The sequence below is a fragment of the Hyaena hyaena genome, unplaced genomic scaffold, assembly GCF_003009895.1.
Source record: "Hyaena hyaena isolate Hyena2069 unplaced genomic scaffold, ASM300989v1 scaffold_35, whole genome shotgun sequence".
NCBI classification, from domain to species: Eukaryota; Metazoa; Chordata; class Mammalia; order Carnivora; family Hyaenidae; genus Hyaena; species Hyaena hyaena.
This window is the reverse complement of record NW_024080667.1, coordinates 4,238,534-4,245,217: the sequence shown is the minus strand read 5'-3', so window position 1 is coordinate 4,245,217 and position 6,684 is coordinate 4,238,534.

Sequence of the window (6,684 nt, the reverse complement as noted above, 5' to 3'; positions counted from 1 at the left end):
GTTCTTCCGGTGGGGGTGGGGGGGCCAACTTCACCGAAGGCTGACAGTGTTGCCTGTACGTCCTTCACGTCAGGAGTGCAGGGCCCTCGTGGGACGGGAGGGAAGGCGGGCGCTGGTGTTTGGGGATATGTGCTGGAGGCACGGTTGCTCCGGGGTCAGGCAAACCTGGGGTCAAATCACAGCTCTCGGCCTCAGGGCCGCTGATCTTCAAAAAGTTACGCAAAACCTGCCTGATCTGCCTCTTCACGTGTAAGGTGGGGATGATAGCACAGCCGCACACACAGAATATGATGCGCTAGTTCATATCAGCGCATAGAACAACGCCAGACACGGAATTAATTGTCCAACCGCACTCACCTTTTATACGGTGCTGTAATGGCCACTGTTAACTGTGCTGTGATGGTTAAGTTTATGTGTCATCTTGACCTGGGCTTTGGTATTTAGTTAAACGTTATTCTGGATGTGTCTGTGCTTGTGGTTTTTGGGTAACTTTGACATTTAGATTGGGGACTCCGGGTAGAGCTGATTATTCTCCATTTCTCCATAATGGGGTGGGCCTCGTCCAATCAGTCGAAGGCCTTAATAGAACACAGACTGACCTCCCTCAAGCTAGAAGGAATGCAGCGGGTAGGCAGCCTTTGGACTCGGCTGTGACTCTGCCCTGGGTCTGCTGCTCTGCGGAGTTCTCCCCGCAAGCCTCCCGGAGTGTGGAGCAGTGTCCGTGCGCCGTCTCTCTGTGTGCCGTTCTGCATCTCTGGAGACCTCTGTGCATTTCCTCACTCCCAATAGCCTGAAGCACAGGCTGTGTGCGCCCATTTTGCAGAGAGGAAACCAGTGGAGGGACTCAGCTGTGGACGCAGCGCAGCACGGGGATGTAAAGCCAAGCCTGTCTGATTCCCAAGCCTGTTCCCTGTCCTCACTCCCAGGTGCCCATACGTGGCACCGACGTGCCCTGGAGAGACCCTGGCTGGCCACGTGATGAGAGCACCACGGCCAGTTTGCGTGAGCCCAGAATCTGTGGGTCCGAGTCCACAGGGGCCACAGCGGACTTGGAGGGGTGGCTGTGTGTCTGTCTGTCTCCAGCCAAAGGATGCAAAAGGAACCTGCTGCCGGCCACGCCCGCCCTCCCCGTCCCGGGGCCTGTTGCTCGGGGCTGTTGGCGCGCGGGGTCACGGGCCTGTGGGGAGGGGATGGAGACTCTGACCTTGGCGGGAGCCCCGCCCAGCTCACCCAGGGGCTATCAGTGGTTTGTGCCAGAGAGGGCTTCGCTCAGGGACAGAGTGCAGCCCGGAGGCCTGGGCCGGGCGCACAGGAGGGAAAGGAGTGGCTGCACTTTACGGTCAGGGACCTGGAGGCCTGTTACTGGTTTTGAGCAAATGGAGTGACTTGCTCAAGGTCACACAATGAGACCCCAGCCTCATCCAGCCTGACAGTGGCCTTGCTGGGTAACGGTTCTCTGCCTTCTGTGGAAGGGCCGGTTCGGAGGAGCCTTCTGGGGCTCGAAGGCAGGTGTGGCGCCCACAGCCCGTGCTCCTGCCACTGTTCGTCTCAGGCCCCCGACTCCCAGCTGGTGCTCTTCCACTGCCCTCCCCCACCCGTTTAACTATAGGGCATCGGGGGGTCCAAAGCCGCCGCCTTCGTGCCCCAGCCGTGGGGCTGGTGGCTCCCGCGGCCCCAGGGCCCGCCCTTCGCACGGCCGCCGGCAGCAAGTGCCCGTGTCCTCCGTGGCCCAAAGAGCCTCTTCATTTCCCTGCTGTGGTTGGGGCCCCAGCCACAAGTCCGGGCTCAGAGCGTGAACCATTTGCCTGAGGCCGGATGTCCCCGCCACCGCTGTCCCCGCGGGCTGCCAGTCAGGCATAGACTCTAGGGAAATGAAGGGCCACCTGTGCCGGCTCCTGGCCTCCGGGCCGACCCGGGGCTCCTGGAGGGCTCGAGAGGAGGCAGGGTGAGACCCACCGTCTTCACAGACATGCACCTGCCTTTTCACTAATTCGCCGCTACACACGTTGCCACGGTCCCCACGTGGGGTCTGTCGGGGGCCAACACTGGAATGAGCAGGAGCCACGTTGCGGGGGGCGGCCTGCGTGCCCAGCACTGTGCTAGATCCTCACCGCAACCCCCGCAGGCACTCCTGTTACTCCTGTTTTACAGATGGGGAGACTGAGGCACGGGTGGGTGCAGTAACTACTAAAACGGCGGGAGATGAACCCCATCTCTGCCTGCCAGGCCTTTGCTCATGAGCACTGCTACGGTGCCCTGGGGCACAACCCTGGTGTCAGGCGGACCTGCCTCAAGTCTCATCTTAGCCCCCCTTGCCTGTGCCTTGGAGCCTCCCCCTGACCCCAACCCTGGACGTGATGTTTCTCAGGGAGCTGAGGACCCAGCGACCTGTGTCAGGTCCTGTGCTCAGTGAAATGAGAACTTGTTCTTTGCTTTCTTTTTTCTGTTTTAATTTTTAAAAAATGCTTATTTCTTTTTGAGAGAGAAGGAGAGAGAGCATGAGCAGGGGAGGAGCAGAGAGAGGGGGACAGAGGATCTGAAGCTCCCAGGCTCCATGCTGACAGCAGAGAGTCTGATGCGGGGCTCGAACTCACAAGCTGTGAGATCATGACCTGAGCTGAAGTCAGACGCTCAACCAGAGGAGCCACCCAGGCGCCCCAGAGACCTTATTTTCAGCTGCTTCCTCACACCTTCACCCTAGATCCCTGTGCCCAGGAAGGAGGAAAAGCCGGGCATCACTGACCCCTTGTTTCTGGGCCCCCTTCTCCCAGTAGGTACTTTGGATCATACCAGCCTGCGAGGGAGGCAGGATTATTTTAGCCCCATTTCGCAGATGAGGAAACTGAGGCCCAGGGAAAGAAGGCCTGATCAGTAAGGGGCAGGGACAGAACTTTTCCTGGGGGCCGTGCCAGCACCCCCTCTGCCCTGCTCCCTTGCAGGAACCCAGCAGCTTCTGGATGGGAGCCGTACAGCCAGCGGGCAGGATGGGGTGCACCTGTCACCGGGGCTCCAAACACAAGCAGCCACAGTCTCGACTCTCGGGTTGTCGGCAGCCACTCTGAATGGTGGATCAGGTGCCGCACGACCCTCGGGTGCCCAAGGAACATCACACTTCTGCTCAGGGACTCCCCTGTGTCCTCCGGGGCCCCATGTCCAGGCAGTCGCCCTCAGCCCCTGGAGCATTCGGCCCACAGGGGCCAGGGCAGATCTGGGGAGCCGACTCTCCAGACCCCATGACATGCATCTGGGCAGGCGTCAAGAGCCGAGCGGGGCTCAGGGAGGGCCGTGCCTGGGAGAGGTCACACGCCAGCGAGTGGCAGAGCCGGGATTGGAACCCAGCTTGGGCGGATCTGAGCCTTAGAAAGAAGAGTCGTACAGAGTCATGGACCCCAGCCTTCTCTTGGGATCAAGATCGAGAGAGCCACACCAGGATCAAAGCCGTGGACACTAGCATAGAATATTTGTTAGCACCCACTGAGCACATTCTTGGTGCATCCGTCTCATTTACTCGCTCTCGCTGGGGGTGGTGGCTTTGGCCACTTTCTAGGTGAGGACGCAGAGAGGACCCAGAGCCTGCTGTGTGGCCCCCGGCCACTGGGCTGAGCCCTGAGGGCCCAGCAACAGAACCACCTCGCTCCCCACCCACCCCCCCGTTCCTTCACCTGCCCCCTGTGGGACACCGTTGGTGGTTCTTCACCCCTGCCGTGGCCTCCTGCGGGGTGGGCCTGTCCACTTCACTTTTGATGTTTAAACTGCTCTCAGTGGATGACGGATGAGGCTGGGGTCTCTGGAAATGGGCCCTGAGGCCTCCCCAGTGACCTTCCTTCGAGGGGTCTCTGAGCCAGGCTGGCTGGGGTCACCTGGCTGCCAGACCTTCTCCCCAAAGGAGGTCCTGCCCACTCACCCCTGGCCCCACCGTAAGCCGGACCAGAGCCAGGTTTCCAGCTGCCCAGTTTGGTCCAGGGGGGAGGCAGCACAGGCCGGAAAGAAAGACTGGACCTGGGCAGGGGGGTGCAGAGCAGCAGTGGAAGGAAGTGCAAGTCAGTGGACAATGGGAGGGTTGGGTGGGGGAGAGGAGCTGATGCAGTCCCAGTCCCTGGGGCGAGGCCTCCTTGGGGGTGCCCCCTGCGCTCCACCCCCCCCCCACAACCACCTTGGCAAGGGGAGGAGGGAGGTGCACGGCAGCCCCTTCCAGCCCGAAGCAAATGTGGCTGCTTCCTGCCCGTGGGAGGCAGATGTAAGGCAAATTCACAGCCCGTCCTGACCCGTTTCCTTGTCCCCTCTCCCCCGCATACTTTGCATAAGCCTGTCGTGGCTCTCCATGGCCTCGGCCGCCCGTGGCCACGCAGATGGGAACACGGCGACACGGGGCCCGGACTGGGCCACCAGGGTGACGGCTGTGTCAGGCCCGGGGCGCCCTGGGGCACGTGCCCTGTGCACAGCCCTGATCGAGAACCACGGGGCTGCGGGGTTCCCGGGTGCTTGTCCTCAGAGCGGCCTGCACCCCAGCTTCATCCACCTGCCCCTCTCAGGTGAGGTCCAGGCCGGGGGGCTGTGGAGAGGGTCCCGTCTGGGGCACCGAAGCCCAGCCCGTGGAGGAGCCTCATGGCCTGAGCCTCGCTCACCCTGGGTTTGCGTGCACGGCCGCGTTCACTGGGGGTATGTGCATCAGCGTTCAGAATTTTCATCAGAATCTCAACAGGATCTCATCCCCGAAATGTTAAGAAGCATTGATTCCATTTCATAGGTAGGGTGACCACAGCCCAGGGAATGGCAGTGACTTGCCCAAGGGGAGTGTTGGGGCACAGCTGGCCCTGACACCGAGGCTCCTGACTCCCTGTCTAGTGCTCCTTCTTCAGATTTTGGCCTTCAGGGAGATCATCCCTGTCAAGGGGGCCCCTCAGTCCCCACCACGTCTCAGAGTCCTCCAATGCACAAACTCGCTGTGTGACTTTGGAAAAGTGACTGTCCCCCTCTGAACCTCAGTCTCCTCATCTACAAAGTGGAGACATAACAACAGCACATCAGGAAGGCAGTGAGAATAGGGGCTCCTGGGTGGCTCAGGCGGTTAATCATCTGATTCTTGATCTCGGCTCAGGTCATGCATGATCTCAGGGTTCATGAGTTCAAGCCCCACACTGGGCTCTGTCCTGATAGCACAGAGCCTGCTTGGGATTCTCTTTCCTTCTTTCTTCTCCTCACCCGCTTTTCCTCTCTCTCCCTCCCTCTCTCACTGTCTCTCTGTCTCTCTTTCTGTCTCTCTCTCTCAAAATAAATAAACTCGAAGGAAAAGGAAGGTAGTGAAGGTAAAGCGGGATGGCAGACGGAGAGGGCGTACCATGAGCCCTCAGGACGTGGCAGTGATGGACGTGAACTGTGCGCACGGTCACCACCACCCCAGCAGGCCTCGAGGCATGGACCCTGCCTCGCCCGCAGAGCTCACAGTCTCCGAGGCTACAGGCTGTATCCCTTGTGTGTCCTGGAGGTGTCCCCGGGACCCCGCCCAGCCCTGCCACACAGTGCGCTTGCCAGTATCTGCTGGGTTAGTGGCTCTCTCGGCGATCCTGCACCCTGGGTTTGGGGCCACACCCAGGGGCTCCGGTTAATTTAGATGCTTTCTTTCTCTGCCACCTGCTTGTACCCCTGAGCTTGGTTAGAGAGCCTGGCTTTGCTGGGAGTTTCCAGAACATCCCAGGACCCTCCCAGCAACCAGCCTCTTTATTCTCCCTCCTCAGAACTGATGTATGCAATCAATGTGCTCCTGCAGCTCAGAGCAGAGGTGGCCCCTGTGAATTGGGGCCAGGGTCGGTGTCCTCGCGGAGGCAAGGCTCCGACTAGCCCTTGACGAAGGGGCTGGGCTTGGCTGGGGTGGGACAGGGGGAGAGCGTGAGGTTGTCGGTCATTTGTGCCTGGGAGCCCCTCCCCCCACGACCCTGGAACCCAGAGGCCTTAATGGGCCCTGTCTGTAGCCAACCTGACTGCATTGAGATTCCGCAGCAGGTGTCCCCAGGCTCCCGCCGGGCCACCCAGGGAGCACAGCGACCTTACCCAGACAGGGTCTCGGACCCTAATGGGTGCCCAGTTTGCTTGAAGCCACCTCCCTCCATCCCACTCTGGGGGACTTTGGAAATTTTCAGCTTTCTTTTCTGACGGTGCCCCTGCCCATTGGTGCTGGGTGCGAGGGGGGCACCCAGAGGGGGCTCACCCCGCAGAACTGACTATTGGGCTGTTGAGCTGACAGATGGCAGCCACCTCCCTCGCTGCGCCTGCTCTCTTTGCTGCAGAACCGCTGCTTTTTAGCAAAGGCCATGATCTCAGGAGGTTATAGGTCGTGGAGATTAAGAACCAGGTCCTAGAATGTGACTGTGTGCCTTGAGTCTTCCTTTTTGCTGGTTGTGTAACCCAGAGTGGGCTTCTTAACTTCTCTGTGCCTCGGTTTTCTCATCTGTGGAATGGGGCTGGTCATAGTCCCAGTTATTGTGATCATTAAGCAAGATGGTGAATGGCAAGCGTGCACCAGGGTACCTGTTCTTACTGACGATGGCCGCTACTTTTGGAACACCTGTCCTGGGTCAGATGCCGTATATAAGGTACTACAGGCCAGGAGCAACTTGGTCAGGGTCTACTCTCTCTCCTGGGTGAGCATCTGTGTCCTTTACTCCCAAATGCTGGAAACATCAGGCG